Source organism: Pan paniscus, chromosome 10 (genome assembly GCF_029289425.2).
Source record: "Pan paniscus chromosome 10, NHGRI_mPanPan1-v2.0_pri, whole genome shotgun sequence".
NCBI classification, from domain to species: Eukaryota; Metazoa; Chordata; class Mammalia; order Primates; family Hominidae; genus Pan; species Pan paniscus.
The window spans coordinates 102,895,945-102,919,705 of record NC_073259.2 but is presented as its reverse complement, the minus strand read 5'-3'; the positions used below and the strand labels follow the sequence as shown (position 1 = coordinate 102,919,705).

The window sequence follows — 23,761 nt, the reverse complement described above, 5'->3', positions numbered from 1 at the left end:
GAAGTCATCTTGAGGGAAACATGAAGTATTGGCAGAGAGATCACATCTCCCCTTTCCTGTATTGAGTCTTCTTGGGATATGTGTTTCATTTCTTGGGATCCTGGTGAGAATTTGCATGTTTTTGACCACAGCATATTACAAGGAAAAATTCCATCTACTAATTAGTTTCTCCCTTGGATTACTAGTCCTATTAAAAAGCTTTGTAAGGGAATAAGAAACTGAGGTAGTAATTACTAGTGGGGAAGGAGTAACATAGTTTCATGAGAGGAAAATGTCCTCAACTATGTTTTGGAGCAATGGGAGACAGAAGAAGACTTAAAAACAAATACAAAAGCAACCTGGGATGGCGGCAAAAGTCTTGCTATTTGGTTCATTAAAAAAGGTGTTATAAATTCTCAATGACCTACTCCCAGGCTTAGGAGTCCTATTAAAACCCTGCTGTGTGAGAGCTAAAATCTTAATTGAAAATAGAGCAGATTGAGCCAACACTGTATTTATTAAAGCTATTGTCAATGCTCACTGCTCTCAAATGGATTTTTCTTATGATGCTGGAAGGACTATGGGAAGCTTTGCAGTCCAGAGCATCATTTAGCTTTAGCTGCAGGGCTAGCTGGAAACCATAGTGCCTAGCAGCACAGAGCAGGGGCTGGGTGTCTGAGTGGCAGGGGCTGACATAGCTGTACTAGAAGGAGGGTTGCACCCTCGTGGTAGATGGCACAAAATGAGGCTGACTCCTATGTCAGGACATATACATGAGCAGCCACAGGAGCAAATGAATGGTGCCATGCACACAGAAGAAAGCCAAATGTTGGATGAAAGAGCACCAGGGAGGGCAGAGGAAGGCCAGGGCTTGGATCTGATAAAGATGCTGTGTTTCTGTAGCTCTGTATCCAAGCCCGTTGAAGTATCCTTGGCTCTTAAATTTCAGGGGAAGCTAATTCTTTTTTGTTTATTTTTTTGATTGTGGGTTTAAAAAATGGATACATGATATTTTACATACTTATGGGGTACATGTCATATTTTGTTACATGCATAGAATATGTAATGATCAAGTCAGGGTACCCATCACCTTTAGTATTTATCATTTCTCTGTGTTGGGTGCATTTCAGGTTTTTGCTTCTAGTTATTTTGAAATACTGCAATACATGGTTTGTAACTATTACAGTCACCCTACTCTAGTTTTTTTTCTTCTTCTTCTTTAGATGGAGTCTTGCTCTGTCACCAGGCTGGAGTACAGTGTCGTGATCTCAGCTCACTGCAACCTCCGCCTCCCAGGTTCAAGGGATTCTTCTGCCTCAGCTTCCCGAGTGACTGGGACTACAGGCACATGCCACCATGCCCAGCTAATTTTTGTATTTTTAGTAGAGATGGGGTTTCACCACATTGGCCAGGATGGTCTCGATCTCTTGACCTTATGAGCCTCCCACCTTGGCCTCTCAAAGTGCTGGGATTACAGGCATGAGCCACCGTGCCTGGCCGTACTCTGCTCTTGAATATTGGAACTTATGCCTTCTATCTAACTCTAGGTTTGTACCCATTAACCTCTTTTCATCCCCCTCTCCCTTCCCAGCCTCTAGTGTCTATCATTCTACTTTCTACTTCCATGACATCAACTATTTTTTAGCTCCTACATATGAGTAGTATTTGTTTTTCTGTGCCTGGCTTATTTCACTTAACATAGTGATCTCTAGTTCCATCCATGTTGATGCAAATGACAGGATTTCATTTCTTATGGCCAAATAGTATTCCATTATGTATATATACTATATTTTCTTTACTCGTTCGTCCATTGATGTACACTTAGGTTGATTCCATATCTTTGCTATTGTGAATAGTGCTGCAATAAACATGCACGTGTACCTACCCTTTGACATACTGATTTATTTTCCTTCGGATAAATACTTAGTAGTGGGATGGCTGGATCATACTATAGTTCTATTTTTAGTTTTTTTTTTTTTAATCTCCAAACTTTGTTCCACAATGGATATACTAATTTGTATTCCCACCAATAGTGTGTAAGAGTTCCCTTTTTCCACATCATTGCCAGCATTTTTTTGTCTTTTTAGTAATAGCCATTCTAACTGGGGTAAGAGATCTCGTGGTTTTGATTTGCATTTCTCTGATGACTAGTGATGTTGAGCATTTTTTTTTTTCATATACTTCTTGGCCATTTGTACGTCCTCTTTTAAAAAATGTCTATTCATGTCCTTTGCTCACTTTTCAGTGGAATTATTTATTTGTTTGTTCACTGTTGAGTTGTTTGAGTTTCTTGTATATTCTGGATATTTGTCCTTTGTTTGATGAAGAGTTGGCAAATATTTTCTTCCATTCAACAGGTTGTCTCTTCCCTCTGCTGATTGTTTCCTTTCCTGTGCAGAAGCTTTTTAGTTTAATATAGTTCGATTTTTCTATTTTTTTTTATTCCTGTGCTTTTGAGGTTTTAGCCCTTGCCTAGACCAATGTCCTGAAGTGTTTTTCCTATGTTTTCTTCTAGCAGTTTTATAGTTTTGGTTCTTATGTTTAAGTTTTTAATCTCTCTTGAGTTGATTTTTATATATGTTGAAAGATAGTGGTCCAGTTTCATTCTTCTGCATATGGCAATCCAATTTTCTGAACACCATTTATTGAATGGGGTGTCATTTTCCCAATGTGTGTTTTTGGAGGCTTGGTCGAAAATCAATTGATTACAAATATGTGGATTTATTTGTGGGTTCTCTATTCTATCCCATTGGTCTCTGTGTCTGTTTTTATACCAATACCATCCGTTTTGGTTACTATAGCCTTGTAATATATTTTGAAGTCAGGTAGTGTGATGCCTCCAGCTTTGTTCAGTATTGCTATTTGGGCTCTTTTATGGTTCTATATGAGTTTTATGATTGTCTATTTCTGTGAAAAATGATGTTGGTATTTTGGGCAGTATGTTTATTTTAACAATATGAATTCTGATCCTTGAGCATGAGATGTCTTTCCATTTGTTTGTGTTCTTTTTAATTTCTTTCATCAGTGTTTTGTAATTTTCCTTGTAGAGATCCTTTACCTCTGCTATAGTTTGGATATTTGACTCGCGAAACCTCGTGTTGAAATTTATTTCCCATGTTGGAGATGGGGCCTCATGGCAGGTGTTTAGGTCATTGGAGCAGATCCCTTATGAATAGATTAATGTCCTTCCTGGGTGGATAGTTCTCACTTTATTATTTCCCACAAGAGGTACTTGTTAAAAAGAGCCTGGTGCTTTCTTCCCCTCCCTCTTGCTTCCTCTCTCTCTCCATATGATCTCTGCATACAACAGCTCCCGTTCTCCTTCTGCCATGAGTAGAAGCAGCCGGGAAGCCCTCTCCAGTAGCAGATATTGGTGCTGTGCTTCTTGTACAGCCTGTAGAACCATTAGCCAAATAAACCTCTTTTCTTTATAGATTACCCAGCCTCAGATGTAGCTACACAAATGGACTAAGACAACCTCCTTGGTTAAATTTATTGTTAGATATTCTATTTTTTATAGCTATTGTAAATGGGATTGCCTTCTTGATTTCTTTCTCAGCAAGTTCATTATTGGTGTATAGAAATGCTACCGATTTTTGTATGTTGATTTTGTACCTGAAGCTTTACTGAATTTATTTATCAGATCTAAGAGTTTTTTGGTGGAGTCTTTAGGTTTTTCTAGTTATAAGATCATATTATCAGCAAAGAGAGACACTTTGACGTTTTCTCTTCTGATGTGGATGCCTTTTATTTCTTTCTGTTGCCTGATTGCTCTGGCCAGGACTTCCAGTACTTTGTTGAATAGGAGTGGTAAAAGTAGGCATCCTTGTCTTATTCCAGTTCTTAGAAGAAAGGCGTTCAGCTTTTCCCCATTCAGTATGATGTTACCTGTGGGTTTGTCATATATGGCCTTTGTTATGTTGAAGTATGTTCCTTCTAGGCCGAGTTTGTTGAGAATTTTTTTTTTTTATCATGGAGGAATATTGAATTTTATCAAATGCTTTTTCTATGTGTGTTGAAATGATCATGTGGTTTTTGTCCTTTATTCTGTTTATGTGAGGAGTTGCATATGTTAACCATGCTTGCATCCCTGGGATAAATCCCAGTCAAGCTGTCCTCTGCCCCACCCCTGGTGGCGTGTGTAGGCACTGGCTCCACAGCCAGGCAGGGGTAGGATGATCCCTATAGGCCACTGGGGAAATGGCCAGGTGCAGGCAGCAGCCTATGGGCTGTGGCCCTGCTACTGGGGAGGGCAGGGTTGCTTTCAGTGGGAGCAGCCATAGGCAGGGGTCTGAGGGATGTGTACTTCACTAGCTTTGGCCCATAACTACCTGCATGACTAGCTGTGGTCAGTGGAATTGTCCTGGGGCATGTGAAAATGCACAGCTGCCCCTCTGCAGGGGGTGAAAACTGGGTCGAGTTTTTTCCAGTGGCTGCCTTCTTGGCCCCTGCAATGTTGGCTGAGGGGGAGAAATGTCAGTGGGACTCCGGGGATGTGGAGATGCAGGGGCTGTTGGGCCCGGGACTGGTTGCAGTCTGGTGGGAGCTGGGCTTTCAAAGTGGCACTGTGCTGTAGGTGCTTAAGACTTGGGGTTTGTGGGACCCAGCATGAGTTCCCCGTCTGGAGCAATGTCTCTGGTTGCACAGTCTCCAGGCAGCGCCTTAGGTTAGTCTCTGGGCCCCCCAGAGTGGAGGGGCTCTCTTGTGGCTAAGATTGCAGGAGTCCGTGGTGGGAATGTGGCACTTATCCTTTCTCTCCATTGGGAAGCCTGTCCTGGATGCCGGCCCACCCTGGCAGAGTAGGCTGCCTTGCTTCTGTCTCCTTCCCTGCTTTAGATCTTTCCTGTCATTTCTCTGTTGAATTCCAGTGTTCTGTCTTAGATGATCTATTTGAAGTGTGACTATCTACTCACTATTTTGGTTCTTGTGGAAGAAGCTGTAGGAGATGCCTCTTGTCAACCATCTGGAAGACCCTTGGGTTGATGCTTAAGTGCCCATAGAAGCTCATGCATGTGTTTCCAGGGACCCCAGTCCCTCTCCACCTTACACAGCAAAGGAGAGTGAGGTGGAGGCTATTTATAAGGATTGATGGGGGAAAAACACATTTAGAATGAATGGGTGATTGCCATTTGAGTCTGCATGAATTTAGGATTCTCCAGCTACTAAGAAGAGAGAAAATGTCCAGTTTTGTTGTTGTTTTGCTCCCCTGCCTCCCAGCGAAGAGGACTGAAAACACATTTTGGCTGAGAGATAAGTGATCACACTTGAGAGGGAAGAGCAGTGATGTAGGAAGGAAGAGACTGGCTGGGGTGCTGTGGGACCAGTTATGCTGGTCATTTGTTTTGTAATTTTGGGACATGTGGAGAATGTGGTGTAGGGGAAAATTTAGGGGGATTGGCAGACATAGGTCCTGGGTTCTAGTTCTAGGTCTGCCATAAATTCATTGTCATCAGAATTGAATCTTTTGAATCTTTTTCTTTTTTTTTTTTTTTTTTTTGAGGCTGGGTCTTACTCTGTCGCCCAGGCTGGAGTGCAGTGGTGTGATCTCGGTTCACTGCAACCTCCGCCTCCCAGGTCAAGTGAATCTCTTGCCTCAGCCTCTTGAGTGGCTGGGATTACAGGCATGCACCACCAAGCCCAGCTAATTTTTGTATTTTTAGTACAGACAAAGTTTCATCATGTTGGCAAGGCTGGTCTTGAACTCCTGGCCTTGTGCGATCCACACGCCTCGGCCTCTCAGAGTGCTGGGATTACAGGTATGAGCCACTGTGCCCAGCCCAGAATTGAATCTTGAGCATTCATTTGGGTATAGGGTCTTTTGATTGTTTAGGAAACAGTGAAGTTGGTTTCCACATGGGTTTGACATGGAGTTTTCCTCAATGTGAAGCAAAGGCAGAAGGAAAATGGTGATGTGTTTGGCTTTTCGTGAAGGTAAGTATATGTAATGTAATGGACTCTCCTTTATTCTAATATTGGGGATGCCCTACTTTTAATGTTAAATTCCTTTATGAAGTGATGGTGAAAGAAGTAGATGGTGGTTGGATTTTTTTTTTTTTTTTTTTTTTGAGACAGAGTCTTGCTCTGTCACCCAGGCTAGAGTGCAGTGGTGTGCTCTTGGCTCACTGCAACCTCTGCCTTCCAGGTTCAAGCAATTCTCCTGCCTCAGCCTCCCAAGTAGCTGGGACTACAGATGCATGCCGCCATGCCCGGCTAATTTTTTGTGTTTTAGTAGAGACGGGGTTTCACCGTGTTGCCCAGGCTGGTCGTGAACTCCTGAGCTCAGGCAATCTGCCCGTCTTGGCCTCCCAAAGTGCTGGGATTACAGGCGTGAGCCACCGTGCCCAGTCTGTTTTTATTTTTTAATGACTTTATTGGCAACATAAAAAATTGACAACATTGTTTTAATCCTTTAAATTTGTTTTGAAATTTTAATGGTACACAGAATCTGTAACTCTTACATCAGATAACCTTTAAAGTTCCTTCCAGTTCTAACAGTTGGAGGTTCTAACCTTTTCTCACCACCTGTGAATGTGAGGCGAGAAGTTCAAGTGTCACTTTATGTTTGTGTCCTAGAACGAGCCATATTTTTGCCTGGAAAGATCATAGTGCCATGATGTAAGTGTTTTATGAGTGCCTTATTTTCTTCAACTGAAACAAAACTTGAAGTATTACCTTAAATCTTAATTTGAACAAAGATTAGAATGGAAATAGTGGAAAAACATTCACTGTTATACATTGCTGATGGGACTGTAAATTGGTGTAGGGCTCAGCAAAGTTTTTCTGTAAAGGGCCAGATAGTAAATATTGGAAGGCCTCATAAGGTCTGTCACATGCTCTTCCTTCTCCCTCTCCTTTTTCCTCTTTTCTTTTCTTTTTTTTTTTTAAACAACTCTTTAAAAACATAAAAATATCCTTAGCTCGTGGACTAGATTTGACCTGTGGGATATAGTTTGCAACCCCAGTCTAGTGTCTCTGGAAGTGGTTTGGCTGTATCTAAGTTATGAATACATGGTTGTGCAGAGAGTGACTATGTAGGAATTTATCCTACAGATATTCTTGCACCTGTGCAAAATGCCCTGTGTACAAAGGTACTCATGGTAACATTGTTTAAAAGAGCAAAATACCAAAAGCATTGTAAATATTCATTAGTTTTTAGGCACAGGTTAAATAGAATAGCTATACAACAGAATATGATACAGTCTTTGAAAAGTCTGAGGCTATTCTTTATGAAGTAAGGTCTGCGATATAATATTAGGAGGGAAAAAAGCAAGATGCAAAATAATGTTTTTAGGATAATACCATTTATAGTCTAAAAAGAACAGGACAGGCACAGTGGCTCACGCCTTTAATCCCAGCACTTTGAAAGTCTGAGATGGGTGGATCACTTGAGGTCAGGCGTTCAAGACCAGCCTGGCCAACATGGTGAAACCCCATCTCTACTAAAAAATACAAAAATTAGCCAGGCATGGTGGTGCGTGCCTACAGTCCCAGATACTCAGGAGGCTGAGGCAGGAGAATTGTTTGAACCTGGGAGGCGGAGTATGCAGCCGAGATCATGCCACTGCACTCCAGCCTGGGCAACAGAATGAGACTCTATTAAAAAAAAAGAAAAAGTGTGTGGGTGTACACATGCTTGCTCACCTGCATACACATGCACTTGCACTTATTGTATGTACCGAGCATGTGGTAACTGTGGTTGTCACTGAGGAGAGCAACTGAATAGCGTAGGGGCAGGAGTGACAGGAAAACTTACTTTTAAACTTTATATTATTTTGTAGCTTGTGAATTTAAAGCCATGTACATGTATCACCTATTCAAAAAATAAGTTGAATTAAAAAAACTGAAAATTGGGGAAATGATAATTTTCACTGTGGAAAATTAAATTATTGCTTGAAACAGATCTGAATCATTCTTCAATCACAGATGAACGTGCACTGCCCTGAAAAATGTACACATTCCATTCTCTTTCTTTACATGAAGCTGCTTTGATAGAATAATAATCTTAGCCCGCCTTTGTTCACCTGAGGTGGTGTGATACTCATCTGGAGAAGTTGGGTTGAAGGTTATGCTGTTGTTGGTGTCTCTTCTGATTTTTAAAATTGTGAGCAGATAGTCGTACTACAAGTTGACATGAACAATGAATATGTGTGAAGAGAGTTTAGTTTGGTAACAAAATAAAATCTATAGGTGTGGAAGGTTGGTGCTGGAAGGCTCACTGAGACTCATCCAACCCATTGGTTTTTTCAATATCCTAAGAGATAGAAGGCTTGTCCGAGGTCAGGCAGTTAGCAACAGCAGAGCCTGAACTTAGACTTGCTGATGTGGACAAAGCTGTGCCACTAGTGAGTGTTACTGTGTATAGCCTCAACCTTGATTTTCTATATTCCTGATTCACTGTAAGGTGGAGATGTGGAACATGGCTCCCCAACGGCCATTCTTCCCTGAGTCATACCCAGCCGTGGAGACTGTGTTCTTTCCCCCAGCCCTTCCCACCTGAGAGAGCCTTGAACAGCTCACTTAGCAGTTCTTGTTCCTTACCCTGACCGGAAGGCCCAGCTATTCCTTTGGGTCTCTGAGACAGCTAAAGTGTTGGGCTAACGAAAACCACTGTATTTTCTGCAGGGGAGGGGTAACTTGTGGCCAAACACTATGGTGGAGAGAAGATGTGAGAGGAAAAGATGCAGGATCACTGATGTGTAGATGTAGCTGAAGACGGAGAAGGGATACGGTGTGGTAGATTGCAAGGGCGGCCAGTTCCCCACCTCTCCCTGGATCCATGCCTTTGCAGTTCTTTTCACTAAAGAGACACCCCTCGAGTCTGGGCTGGCCTCTTTATTTATTTATTTGTTTGTTTATTTATTTATTTTAGACAGAGTCTTGCTCTGTTCCTTGGCTCTGCTTTTCTCTAACCTGGAGGAGGTTGCTGAAATTTCTGCCCAACGGAAAAAAAAAACAAAGGGACCAAAACAGGATGTAAGCGAAGTTTTAATATTCCAAACCAGGAAATAAATGATGAAATGCAGAAAAGGCAGGGAGGAAATTCTAACTGGCACCAAGTTGGGAGGTCAGCGTCAATAGCCCACAAGATGCTGACGAGGACTTGTAGTTCCCAAAAGTTCTTTAACTTGTGTTTCTTGTGAGTTGAAGTAACACATTTTTTATTCCTTCTCCATCACCACCCTTTCTAATTCCCAGTCATCACCAAGCTGGAGTGCAGTGGTGTGATCTAGGCTCACTGATGCAACCTCCACCTCCCGGGTTCAAACAATTCTTCTATCCCAGCCTCCTGAGTAGCTGGAATTACAGGCACATGCCACCATGCCTGGCTAATTTTTGTATTTTTAGTAGAGACGGGGTTTCGCCACGTTGGCCAGGCTGGTCTCGCACTCCTGACCTCAGGTGATCTGCCCATCTTGGCCTCCCAAAGTCCTGGGATTACAGGCATGAGCCACCGCGCCTGGCTTGGGCTGGCCTGTTGACATTGGCTTTGGCCAACAGGATGCAGTAGTAGTGATGGAGGGTATGCCAGCTCCAAGCCCAGGTCTTAAGAGACTGCATGATCCTGCTTGCTCTCTTGCACATACACCATTGTCTTGCAGATGTTCTCAGAGCAGAGCTGAATTACCCTAAACTTCCCAGCGAAAGACTTCCTAAATCAGCCAAGAACCAACTGATTGCAGGGTGGTAATTACTCCAGGGCCAGTAATCTCAGCCAGGAGCAGCAGAGCCACCTAACTGACCACTCCAGACACTTGAGCTATGAGCCCTTACTGCTGTATGCTAGTGAGGTCCTCTGATTGCTTTTGCACAGCATTACTGTGAACTAGATAACTGATGCACATGGGGATGGTGGGAAATGGACAGGCAGTGGTCCTGCGTTCAGAAATGGAGAAACTCTCTCCTCCTCTCCTCCTGTATAACACTGTCTGAAAACATGGAGCCGTATTTCTGGTACAGTAGGAAAACAAAATAAAACAAACCAGCCACGGCCAACTCTCAGCATCAGGAAAGTACAGCATAGTTGGTGAAGTGCTACAAAGGGAAAGTGAACCTCCAGGCAAGGACTGTATCTAGCAAAGCCGTCAGAAATGTCAGCAGTGGCTGGGTGCGGTGGCTCACGCATGTAATCCCAGCACTTTGGGAGGCCAAGGTGGACAGCTCACTTGAGGTCAGGAGTTCGAGACCAGCCTGACCAACATGATGAAACCCTGTCTAAAATTACAAAAATTAGTCAGGCATGGTGGTGGGCACCTGTAATCCCAGCTACTTGGGAGGCTGAGGCAGGAGAATCGCTTGAACCCAGGAGGTGGAGGTTGCAGTGAGCTGAAATCATGCCACTGCACCAGCCTGAGTAACAGAGTGAGACTCTGTCTCAAAAAAAAGAAAAAAGAGAAAAAGAAATGTCCATGGTAATACTAGCATTTCAAAGGACTGCCTTCCCTTCCTCCATAAATCGTTTAACTTCATCTATTGGGAATTTTGTCCTTTTACCATGGGGTCGTGGGTTGCTTTTCCAATTTTACTAATGAGCTTATTCGAGTTCCAGATATGAGATAATTCCCCTGTTCTATGAGTGCTATCACACTCTAGTAGAAGAACTATCCAAATCATATGAATAAAACACCGGATAAAGCACATGAAAAAGTTCAACAAGAAATGCTCATAAAAGAGTAATTCAGGATGTATATGTAACATTTTATCCTAGAAATATGAATTTTTTAAAGGAAGTCTGTAACTAGACTCTTTGGTCAGTTTCAGTTAAGATAAACTATATGATGATCACAATAGATTCCTAAATTACATTTGACAATTCAGTACCTGTCGTTAATTTAAAAAATATAATTCTTATAAAAATAAGATTTTTTTACATGATTTATGTATATTATAAACCAAAAAATAAATTTTGTATGTCTGTGCACCCACACATACATATCTCTTAAACCAGTATTTAATGTCATACTCAATAGTGAAACATTAGAGATTCCCTTTAAAATAAAAAAACTAAGATGATATTTATTATTCTGGAATTTCTTGTCAGTGCAATAAAGCATGAAACATATGAAATATAGCTGATAGTAGGAAGTAAAAAGTTTTTAAAAAATAAACAACATAATTACATAACAATAAAAAAGAAACAAATGTATGGTAACACTCCTAAACTTATTGACAACTCAGTAAAGTTGTGGATTTATACATGAAGAATAATAGCTTTATTATATACCAGCAACAATCTGTTAGATATAATAGAGAAAATGCTTCTAGTTATAATAACAGCAAAAAAGCGTAAAACCTTTAGAAAAACTCACAGCACATTGCTGGACTAAGTAAATAATGGAATTTACTAGGAGATATTTTTTAAAATTTTGAACAAAGGAGATATCAGGTTTGTGGATATTAGAACATTGAATATTTTACATGTATTATTTTTCTCCAAGTTATTTTGTAAATTTTATGTTAAGCCCATGTAGTTCTGCAGAAAAAGTTCATTGCTACAGTCTCTCTACGAGCTCAGTTTGGTAATGTGTGGAGAAAGCCTTGAAAGAGTCCCTGTCCTTTAGGCTGTAAGGAACAGAAAACCTGGTAAAAATGGTTTACACAGAAAGAAGTTTAGGTTTATCATCTCACTGTCCAGAGGTGGAGTGTTTCCAGGAAATTCAGCAGCTCAAAAACATCACAAAGGACATGAGTGTTTCCTTTTCCTTCTCCACCATCCTGAGTATATCAGTTTGTTCCCATAGACTTAAGTCCTCATAGTCAAGATGGCTGCACCAGTTCCGGGCATTGCATATTTATACACTCATCTCTAGAGTTGAGAAAAGGAACCATTCCTTCTTGCGTGGGTATTTGTAAAGAAAAGCTTTTTCCAAAAGCTCCCAAAAGACCTCTCTCATGTCTCACTGGCCAGAATTGCATTAAATGGCCTATACTAAAACAGGTGGTGGGCTAGATTTAGCTAGTAGCTTAGACTATCAGGATTCTCCTTTCTCTTCCTTGTTGGGGAGAGGCTCCTCACTCTGAGCACATGGTAGAACGTAGGGTAAACAATGGAACAAAATGTGTCTCTGCCAGCAAAGAAGTGTGTGTGTGTGTGTGTGTGTGTGTGTGTGTGTGTGTGTGTGTAGGGGGACTGGCTTTGACTAGCAGTCTATACTCGTTGAATCAAGAATTTCAGTTCTAGAAGCTTATTTTAAAGAAATAAGCACAGAGTTGAACATAGCTTTCTGTACTCAAATGAGCAATAATACTTACAATAATGAATAAATAATTTCATTATTTAATTATAGAAACTACAGAAACATATGCACAGGTTTAAATTATTGTACATCCATGATAAATAGAATATTTAAACCGTTAAAAATTACGTTTTCAGACACTAATGGCATAAGAAAAGCTCTATTGAATGTTTTCAGTGGGAGGAGAAAGATATGGAATTAAAACTAAGTGGATTTCATTTTCATTCAGTCACACTAATATACTGAAGACTGGGGAAAAACACCACCAGAATGTTGGTTTTATTCTAGTGATAAATTATGGGCGGTTTTCTCCTTTTCTGTATTTTCTGACTTTCTCCAATTAGTAATACTTTTAAGATCAGAATAATTAACAGCACTAAAATCACACACTTCAATTGTATCAGTTAGATTTTGCTGGATAACAAACTATCCTAAAATGTGGTGACATAACTATTTAGCCCATGGTTCTGCAGGCAAGCAATGTAGGCTGGGCCCATGTGGGCAGTTGTCTTCTTGGCTGGGCTGGCTCATCTTTATACCACATGTGTTCTCGTTCTCCAGCAGCTAGCCTTGACTTGTTCTCATGGCTGTGAAGCAGGGTTCTGAGAGGGAGCATAAGAGAGCAGAGCCTCGTGGGCCTGCGTTCAGAACTGGCACATTACCAACTCTGTCTGCCACATTGTGTTGGCTAAAGTAATCCACATGGCCATCCCAGCTTCAAGGTTTGGTAAACAAACTATCTCCCTTGAAGAAAGAAGCCACATAATCACACTGAGTAAAGGGTGTGGATACAAGGGAGTGGGATGGAGGATTTGGGGCCATTTTTGCAAGCAATCTATCACTTCATCTTAAAAAGAAAGAAAACAGCAACAAGAGTCTTACCCAAAGATTAAACAAATAAAATATGAACTAAAAGGCATACGTTTAGGTGATGAGAACTTTGTTTTTTGAGACGGAATGTCACTTTGTCTCAAAATCATATAGTTCATTGCAGCCCAAAACTCCTGGGCTCAAGTGGATTCTCCCACCCCAGCCTCCCCTCCTGCCTCAGCCTCCTGAATAGCTGGGAGCACAGGCATATGCCACCATACCTAGCTAATTTTTTATTTATTTATTTTTAAAGACGGGCTCTTGCTATGTTGCCCAGGCTGGTCTAGAACTCCTGGCCTCCCAAAGCACTGGGATTATAAGCATGAACCACTGCGTCTGGTTGATGAGAACTTTTAAATAAATGCTTTCCTTTAAGGTGATGGGGAAGATTTTATCTTTTCTTCTCATTCATGACTGGTTGAGAGTTTCGTGACAGCATATCTCTTGAGGAAGCACTAAGCATTTAGTCAAGAAAGAGAGAAGAGAAAGCAAAACATCTCTGTAAATGAATTAATATTGATGCACTTTCAGAATTTGTTCTTTGGGTGTGTTAATAACTCATTCTATGCGGGTCTTCAAAGTGCTGAGTGATGGGACCATAGCCAGAAGCAACAGGCTGGAGCCTTGCCATGCTTGGGGGCTTATCACTTTTCATCCAGGTCCTGGCAGCAGTGGGAATTAGGAAAGACCCTTGGGGTACAGCCTGCAGTGAAAATAGAGGGTACATGCTGTTCCTCCTGGATGCATGGTCATCATGGCTCTGGTATTCATTAGTGAGAGAGGCTCTGATGCATCCCAAACTGGGGGTGTCTGGGCAACCTCAGGGATTTTATGGGAACCTGAAGCCTTAGGATACACGTGCTGCATCTTCTTGGAGCATTGCTTTGTTTGGTTTAGTTTTCACACTTTTTTTTTTTTTTTTTTTGAGACAGAGTCTCACCTTATCGCCCACGCTAGAGTGCAGTGGCGTGATCTCAGCTCACTGCAACCTCCACCTCCCGGGTTCAAGCGATTCTCCTACCTCAGCCTCCTGAGTACCTGGGATTACAGGCGCATGCCACCACACCCAGCTTATTTTTGTATTTTTAGTAGAGACAGGGTTTTATCATGTTGGCCAGGCTGGTCTCGAACTCCTGACCTCAGGGGATCCACCCGCCTCGGCTTCCCAAAGTGCTGGGATTACAGGCATGAGCCACCACGCCTAGCCTAATATGAGTATCTTAAACAACATGGTATGTTTATCAAAATGAAAACACTTACCTTGGTACAACACTGTTAACTTTAGTTGTTAACTACATACTTTATTCACATTTTCCCAGTTTTTCCTCGAATGTTATTTTCTGTTCCAGGATCCAATCCACATTTTATTTAGTTGTCATGTCTCCTTAGTCTCCTCCGATGTATGATACTTTCATCTTCCCTTGTCTTATATGGCTGCTATAGTTTGGATGTTTGACCCTTGCTAATCTCATGTTGAAATCTGATTTCCAGTGTAGGAAGTGGGTGCCTAATGGGAGGTGTTTGGGTCATGGGGGTGGATCCCCAGTGAATAGCTTGGTGCCGTCCTTGTGGTAATGAGTGAGTTTTCACTCTGTTAGTTCCCATGAGAGCTGGTTGCTAAAAAGAGCCTAGCACCTGTACTCTCTTTCTCTCTCTTTTTTTGTGATAAGGTCTTGTTCTTTCTCCCCGGTTGAAGTGGACTGGTGTGATCACGGCTCACTGCAGCCTCAACCTCCTGGGCTCAAGAGATCCTCCCACCTCAACTCCCCGAGTAGCTGTGACTAAGGCACGCATCACCTTGCCCAGTTAATTTTTCTATTTTTTGTAGAGATGGCGTTTCACTATGTTGTCTAGGCTGGTCTCGAACACCTGGGCTCAAGAGATTCTCCCCTTTTGGCCTCCCGAATTGTTGGGATTACAAACATGAGCCACCGTGCCCGGCCCCTCTCCTCTCTCTTGCTTCTCCTCTCACCATATGATCTCTGCACACACCAGTTCCCTTTCACCTTCTGCCATGAGTGGAAGCAGCCTGAGGCCCTCACCAGAAGCAGATGCTGGCACCATGCTTCTTGAATAGCCTACAGAACCATGAGCCAAGCATGCAGATGTTGCTTTATAACAACACTAAAAGGCTTGAGACATATGACCTTGACACTTCTGAAGAGTCGTGTTCAGGCATTTTATAGAATGTTCTTCCATTTGGGTTTGTCTAGTGTCTTCTCAGGATTAGACTGAGGTTATGGACTTTGGGGACAAATACGATTCAGGTGATACGCTGTTCTCACTGCGTCCTGTGAAGGAGTACCTGATGTCAAGATGGCTTGGTACTGGTGATGTTTCATGTCTGCTAGGTTTCACTACTGTAAGGTTACTGTCTTTCCCTTTCCGTCATTGATTAAGTAGAGAGGAATCACCAAGTCCAGCCCATACTCAGGGCATGGGGGGATTAAGTTCCACCTCATGGAGGAGTATCAAAGAGTCTGTGGACATATTTTAAAACCACCACAGTAATTAATATTTGTATTAGTATTCAGCTAGGAGATATTTTAAGGTTGTGCAGATAATGTTTCTCCATAAAGTTTCACACATTAATTTTATCTTCATCAGTGGATCTTGTTAAAGCAGTTATTACTATGGTGTTTAATTGTGATTTCTTCTTTTCTTTCTTAAAAAAAATTTATAAACTGTAAAGTTCTGTATTAATGTCCATAATCCTGCTGTCACCGAAAGTGCAACAGCTGATCATTCCCAGGAAGACTGAAGGCCATAATTTTTTTTAGGGCAAACATTTCTGCTCCAGTGAAATACAGGTGATTTTCTATTTTCCTAATTCTTTCTATAATTATTAATTGGAATTCTTTTGTAAGGAAGATCTGTCCCTTTTGCTATATTTACTTAGTCACTTATTTATTTCAGTATAGGCTCACAGATATTTGTTTTATTCTATGATCTTATACTACTATCCCCCCTTTTTTCCCTCTAATTTGTTCCAGCTTTGGCTATTGGGAACTCCTTCAGTTTGGCTTCTACGTCCATTTGACATGCCCCATCTTTCTTCTTTTTTCCTTTTCTCACCCTTTCCTTTTTAAAAAAAGCACCTCCTTTGCTTTCTGGCATTCTAAGATGTCCAGGTTCATCTTGTATTTTCCTTGCTGCAGTTCTTGAGCCAGCCATTTCTTCAAGGAACACTGGTCTCTTGGAGGTCATCTGGAGGATGGTATTTAGAAACCAAGATCCAGATACTAAGTGTGCTTGTTGCTGTAGGGACATCACAGCTTCAAGGCCGCCTGAGTGGAAAAAGCTAGGAAATATATGTGACATGTACACCCATATATAGTATATATATATATATATTATGTATATACACACACATCCCTATATTTCTGTATCTGTGTGTGTATATAAAGCAATGCCGGCCAGGCATGGTGGCTCATGCCTGTAATCCCAGCACTTTGGGAGGCCGAGGTGGGCGGATCACGAGGTCAGGAGTTCGAGACCAGCCTGGTCAATATGGTGAAACCCCGTTTCTACTAAAAATACAAAAAAATTAGCCAGACATGGTGGCGCACACCTGTAGTCCCAGCTATTCAGGAGGTTGAGGTAGGAGAATCGCTTGAACCCGGGAGGAGGAGGTTGCAGTGAGCCGAGATTGCCCCACTGACTCCAGCTTGGGAGACAGAGTGAGACTCTGTCTCAGAAAAATACAAAAAACAAACGAACAAAAATCAATGCCATGAGTCATACTGATATTGTGACATCACTTTTACTCAGTAACTTTTTGGAGAACATGATTTTAAATTTTTTTTTTTTTTAATGAGAATAAACTTATACAGTTGACCTATTAGGATGGCATTTGGCCACAAGCAAAAGAAGAGTTATCCAACAGTACTGTAAACAAGCAGGGGTCCACATTCCTCACAGTCATCCTTGGAATAAGTGGAGGCTGGCCTGGGCACAGAGACCAGGACAGTGTTAGTCCTCAGGGCTGAGATCCTCTTGGCCTTCCTGGCTCTTTCCCCATGGCGGCAGATGGCTGCTATAGCAGCACTAAAGGCAGTGGAAGGGTCAAAAGGCTTCTTTTGTGTGATATGGTTTGGATATTTGTCCCCGCCCAAATCTCATGTTGAAATCTAATCCCCAGTGTTGGAGGTGGGGCCTGGTGGGAGGTGTTTGGGTCATGGGGCAGATCCCTCATGTCTTGATGCTGTCCTTGATATAGTGAGTGATAGTGAGTGAGTTCTCAGGAGATCTGGTTGTTTAAGTTTGTGGCACCTCTGCCCCAACTCACTCTTGCTCCTTCATTCGCCATGTGACATGCCTGTTCCCATTTTGCCTTCTGCCATGAGTAAAAGCTCCCTGAGGCCTCCCTGGAAGCTGTGCTCAGGATGCCGGTGCCATGCATGTACAGCCTGCAGAACAGTGAGCCAGTTAAAACTCTTCTCTTTATAAATTACCCAGTGTCAGGTATTCCTTTATAGCAGTGCACGAATGGCCTAATACGCTTTGCATAAACCTATGTCTTTTTTTTTTTTTTTTTTTTTTGAGATGGAGTTTTGCTCTTGTCGCCCAGGCTAGAGTGCAGTAGCATGATCTCGGCTCACTGAAACCTCTGCCTCCCAGGTTCAAGCGATTCTTCTGTCTCAGCCTCCCGAGTAGCTGGGATTACAAGCATGTGCCACCATGCCTGGCTAATTTTTGTATTTTTAGTAGAGACGGGGTTTCACCATGTTGGCCAGTCTGGTCTTGAACTCCTGACCTCAGGTGATCCGCCTGCCTCAGCCTCCCAAAGTGCTGGGATTACAGGTGTGAACCACTGCACCTGGCCAAACCTATGTCTTTTTATTGGGAAAGGAAGGTTTCCCTGCTGACCTCCCTGTTTAGTGAGACCCGAGTTATTCTTGCCTTTGACTTGTCACTGGCCAAAGAGAAGGAGAAAACCAAAGAAAAGGTTGAATCCCATCATGATTCACTTTCTGAGGCTGAGAGAGGGACCTGTCCTCCCTCAGATTGGGCTCAAAGGGGACAGAAAGGGCTGCTGGGTGTGCACATAAATATAGGGTGGCCTAGGATGTAGACTTCTTAGGAACTTTTAAAGATAGGAGATACTTAATGCTTACCTTCCAGGAGGAGAAATGGAGACACAGAAAGGTTAATATACTGGCCAAAAGTCACAGAGTATGTGCTGGAGCCAGGGTTGGAAGCCAAAGAGTGTGGTTCCAGAGTCTGTAGACACACGCTAGCCACAGGCACGTTGGATACAGTACACTCTGGGATCTGGACCTGCAGGAATGCAGGCCCATGTTGAAAAGGTGCCAACCCCTCTGGCTCATTGTGGGTCCTGGCAGTCCACATTGCAGGGTCACCTTTTTGACTGAGATGTTTTCTGTTATAGTTGTCCCTTAGGCAATGTGAAGAGGCACCCCTGTCCATTACACCGTAATTCGACTTGGCCTTCTGGATCATTTTATATGTTGACATTTGCCCAAGAGGAGCCTGGGGATTAGACTGGAACTTTTCTTTGCTCTTGTTTTTTTTTTTTTTTTTTTTCCTCCCTTGAGCCATAAAATTTTACTGGCAGGTCAGGGGAAGAACCAGGGGTAAGGGTCCCTTCCTTCCCATCCTCCTACCCAGGAGACGTGCTTTGAGGAGAGCAGAGGCCCCGGAGCCTGCAGCCTCAGAGGACCTTGGAGGTGGACAGGTTGTTGTAATGATCTTCCTGGCCCTCAAGCAGGCTGCGATAGGTGGTGATCTCCTGCTCCAGGAGCCGCTGGTACTCCTGATTCTGCCACTCACCATCAGCTCGCACATCGCCCAGCTGGGCTTCAATACTGCTGATCAGTGCCTGGATCTGCACCAGCTGGGCTCCAAAGCATGCCTCTGTTTCTGCCAGTGTGCCTTCTAAGGGAGCTTTCACGCTGAGCTGCGACTGCAGCTCAATCTCAAGACCCTGGAGGGTGCACCGCAGGTCAGTGACCTCGGACCTGCTTATCTGGAGCTGCTCTATGTGGCCAGTGACCTCATGGTTCAGTTCCTCAGTCCAGCTGGTGAACCAGGCTTCAGCATCCTTCCAGTTCTGCTTGGCCATGATCTCATATTGGCTTTGCCTGTCACTCAGGATCTTGGCAGGTCCGAGCCGAATCCACCCTCACATGGACCTGGTCTCCCACTTGGCCCCTCAGGGCATTGATTTCCTCCTCATGCTTCTTCTTCAGGTAGGCCAGCTCTTCCTTCAGGCCTTTGATCTGTGCCTCCAGATCAGTCCTGGCCAGGGTCACCTCATCCAGCACCCAAACACTCAAACCAAACTTGGTTCAGAGGTCATCTGCAGCCAGTTGAGCATTGTTGATCTGCAGGACAATCCTGGCGTTCTCAATGGTGGCACCCAGAATCTTGTCCTGCAGGTCCTTGATGGTCCTGTAGTAGTGGCTGTAGTTGCGGGAGGGCCTGTGCCCCTGCTTCTGGTACTAGTCACGGAGCTTCACCTCCAGCTTGCTGTTGGCTGCCTCCAGGGCGTGCACCTTGTCCAGGTAGGAGGCCAGGCAGTTGTTGAGGTTATGCATGGTGACCTTCTCGTTGCCCGCAAGCAATCCGTTGGACCCAGCCAGGATGCCGCTGTAGCCCCCCGAAGGAGGACAAGGACACGAAGCAGACAGAGGACACGGACACGCCGCGGCTGCTGGAGCCCCTGTGCCTGCTGGGGGACTGGAACTTTTCTAGTGAGCAGTAGAGACTGCAGTCCAGCTTGTAGGCAGCCACAGTGCTGAAGGAAGGAGCAGCCATTAGGATAGTTATGTGCTTGTCCTGGCTCTGTCACTACAAAGATTTGTGACCTCAGGCAAGGTCCCGAATCAGATGGTCTTAAGACAGTGTATCATCTCATCTGACTTTGATGGGCACAGACATACAGTCCCCCTTTTTCTGTCTCATTTCCCTCATCTGTGAAATAGGGGAACTGGAGGGGTAATCTGGATAAACCTTAACATGCTTGTCAGAGGAAAGTGGGGCCCTGAACAAGAGCTGGGAGGCCCCCAGTACTTCTCTCTGCTATCTGTTCTGTGTCTTCTGTCCACTCCTTCATATGAGCTACAAGGAATCTCTGCAAAAGAGGTAAGGTGGGAACTCAAACTGAGAGGAGTGGAGACTGAGGACAAGCCAGGAAGATACGTGCCGAGAAAGATGCCAGGTGAACTCGATCTTAGACCCCACGGCGCGTTCTCCCTGGGCCCTGGCTAGTGTCTGTCAGTCAGTGATCTCAGAGTCAGCAGAACTATTTCTCGCATCTGGATGCCAAAAAGCAGGAAATCCCTGGTCTTGGCTGGGATCAGGGGATAATCTCAGATGTGAAGGATAGGGCAGCAAGCCCTCAGATAGGCTTCCAGGCAAGTCTTGTCCCCAGTAGGAGCCCATAATTCCTTTTTTCAGCCACTTGGATCTTTTGCTTTTTAGTTTTGGTGACTGATCTTCTGTTCCAGCCAGGGAAAAAAAATTTTCTGCGCAGAGGCTTGCTCCAGGATTCTCTTTCTTCTTCTTCTTCTTTTAACTAGGGACTGCTGATGTCGTCACTTCTGTTTTATTTTCTTTTGGAATTTATTCCTATTTTACAGGGTCCTTCCCTGGCCTGATGCTCTCAGGCATAAGCTTCGTGGTTAAGCTTCCCCCTTCCCCCTAAGTCTTGTTCTCTTCCCAGACACAGGCACTTCCCCCTTGGCTGTCTGAGTAAACACAGGCCCTGCCTCTTGGGATTCTACCTAATAGCCCTTTTGCCATTTGAGGCCTGGCCTGGTATCAAGTTTCTTCTTTTAAAAAACAGCCTTGGGCTGGGTGCTGCGGCTCTGCCTGTGAGCACTTTGGGAGACGGGAGACGGAGGCAGGCAGATGGCTCTGGGTCCAGGGGTTTAAGGCCCGCCTGGGCAACATGATGAAACCTCATCTCTTCAAAAATACAAAAATTAGCTGGGTGTGGTGGCATGCACTTGTGGTTCCAGCTATGGGTGGTGGGGGCTCTGGAGCAGGAGGATTGCTTCTGAGCCTGGGAGGTGGAGATTGCAGTGAGCTGTGATCGCACAACTGCATTCCAGCCTGGGTAACAGTGAAACCCTGTCTCAAAAAAATAAAAATAAAAATAAAAACATAAAAACAGCCTTTAAAACCCACATTTATTTTGATTTCTAAAGCAATATATGTCTGCTGTGGAAAATTTGGGAAATAAAAGTAATAAAGAAGACAATAAAGATCAACCTTGATCCCAGTGCCCAGAGAATTAATGTTTCATGCATTTTATTTCACTTTCTTCTGGAAGTATGTATATACATGTGGGTATGAATATTTAACATAGTTGGAGCCATACTGTACCTAATGGTTTATAATACGTTTTGCTTTTATGTTCTCACTAACCCCTGTGGATATGACCCTAGCCATGTCTTTGAATTTTTTGAAGTTAAATTATGCTCTACTTATTTAGTGACCATACACTCACTTTCTACCTTTTTTTCCTATCATCCCTTCTTTACTCTCATTCCCCCGTCTGTTTTAGGATGATGAGGAGGAGGAGGAGGATGATCAGTCATATAGAAACTCTCGGTATTGATACATTCATGCTTGGAGTGCTCTGTAATGTTGATGCTGTTATTATCCTCTTATTAATGGATGAGAAAACAGAAGTTAAGGAAATTGCCCAGGTTACATGCCCTAGTAAGGGACAGAACTGGATTTGAACTTTGACACTAGCTGCAGAGTCTGGACTAGCCTCCCTTGATATTCGTCTTGTGAGCGCTTCTTTTCTGGGTCGAAGATAGCCTGATAGCATTTTCCAGATTTTGTGGATAAAGCTGGGTGTTAGTCTTGGCCTGGCCACTTCCATCCTCTGTGGCCTTTAGTAAGTTATTTCACCTCTCTAGATCCCTGTGGGCCTTTTCGGGTCTCAGGGTCTATGACTTTCTAGTGGAAAGAAAACAGAACAGAGACAACATTCAAGGACAGGCCCAGAATGATAGGAATATCATTGTCTACTTGATTTCAGGGACACTTACATTTGGCTCTAAAAGACATTTCTGTGAGGAAGTTGGTTTTCTCCACACTTTACTAAGGTAGGAGCTAGGTGGTGCCCAGGAGAAGTCCCCACAGGGGCTGTGAGGTTTTCTTGGATGCTAAGTTAGAGCGGTCCTCACGAAGGGTAAGCCCCATGACATATTTCCCTTGAGTGTGCTGAGGTCACAGGGCTTCTGTGGCTCACCAGCAAGTGTGGGGAGTGAAGAGCATGTGTCCCTCCCTGGCACAGGCACCCGGCCCCCTGCCGTGTTGTGGTATCTCTTCCCAGATGATCTTTGAGGTGTGTGGCTGGAAGAATGCTCCAGTCAGCTAAAGTGGGGTTCTTTAGTCGCAGTGTGTGCTGGTGGGCGAGTGAGGTGGGCTGGGCAAGCCAGAGGTGACTGCTCTGCTTTTCCTGACATCAGTGATGGGGTTGTCTTGCTTGGTGCACAGGTATTTTTCCAGGGTTCTGTCCCTCCACTCACTGACCAGAAAAAGAAAAAGAGAACAAGAAGATGCTTGTCTTACAAAATAGAAAGTTTACCCCATGCAGTTTCCCTTCCCTTTTCATATAGATGTTACAAAGCAAAAACACCCACCCACAATGAGGGGTTTTTGAACTTGGCTGGGTTTCAGCTGTCACCCAGGAAGCAGTCAGCACTGTACGTGGCCCGTTGCTTTACTCTGCAGGTGTTGGTGATTCTCGGGTGCAAGGCCTGGCAATTGTGTTTCTGTGCCAGGTCCTCTGCACATGGCTTTCTTTGTTTAGTGTTATTTCCCCTGTTTGCCAGGCTTCTCTGAGGAGATGCTGACATTTTTTCTTTGTCCAGTTCTCCTATCCTAGAAACAAACAAAAACTGCACCTTTTAAAAATGTTTTTTCCTATGGTTGAATTGGAAAATATCTTGCTTTAGCCAGGGAATAGCACAGCTTTTGTTCTGTTAGTGAAATGATCCAGGGATTTTATTTCAAAGTATAAGGTCCCTAAGATAAGGAATGAGGGTTATAAGAGAACATGGTTATGTTTGGGCAGTCAATTAAATTGAATATAGCATTGATGAAGCACTAAATGTACATTAGGAACATACACATATCAGTCAAGTTTTCAAGTCTCCCAAGGAAACTACAGTCATAGTGATGGTAATGATGATGTGTTGATAATAAAAAAATAACATCGGCATTTGTTGAGTATTTACCATGTGCTGTTAATAGATAGTGTGCTAGTTTAAAACAACTCTGTAGTATGTATTAATTTTTTGTATAGGAACAAGAAACTGAAACTCAGTCTAAGTAACATGCTAAAGTCAGCTAGTAAGTAGGAGTGCTGGGTTTTACACACAGATTGAGTCCACAGTTCCAACCCTTAACCTCCAGGCAAACTGCCTGCAAAATCATATTTTAACAGATGTGGGGCCGGGCATGGTGGCTCATGCCTGTAATTGCAGCACTTTGGGCCAAGGTGAGTGGATCATTTCAGGTCAGGAGTTTAAGACCAGGCTGGCCAACATGATGAAACCCTGTCTCTACTAAAAATGCAAAAATTAGCTGGTCATGGTGTCAGGCGCCTGTAATCCCAGCTACTTTGGAGGCTGAGGCAGGAGAATTGCTTGAACCCAGGAGTCGGAGGTTGCAGTGAGCTGAGATTGTGCTAC

At 43.4% G+C, this 23,761-nt stretch overlaps 1 protein-coding gene and 1 pseudogene across 3 annotated transcripts in view; one reads left to right on the top strand and one right to left on the bottom strand.

Annotated features, from left to right (window-relative positions):
* The window catches only part of TMCC3 (transmembrane and coiled-coil domain family 3), a 308,739-nt gene that overhangs the window by 20,393 nt on the left and 264,585 nt on the right, over window positions 1–23,761 (top strand). The window lies entirely within an intron of this gene.
* Window positions 18,595–19,862, bottom strand: LOC100994322 (keratin, type I cytoskeletal 19-like; annotated as a pseudogene). The gene has a single exon (XR_008954650.1). The product of XR_008954650.1 is annotated as a keratin, type I cytoskeletal 19-like (transcript).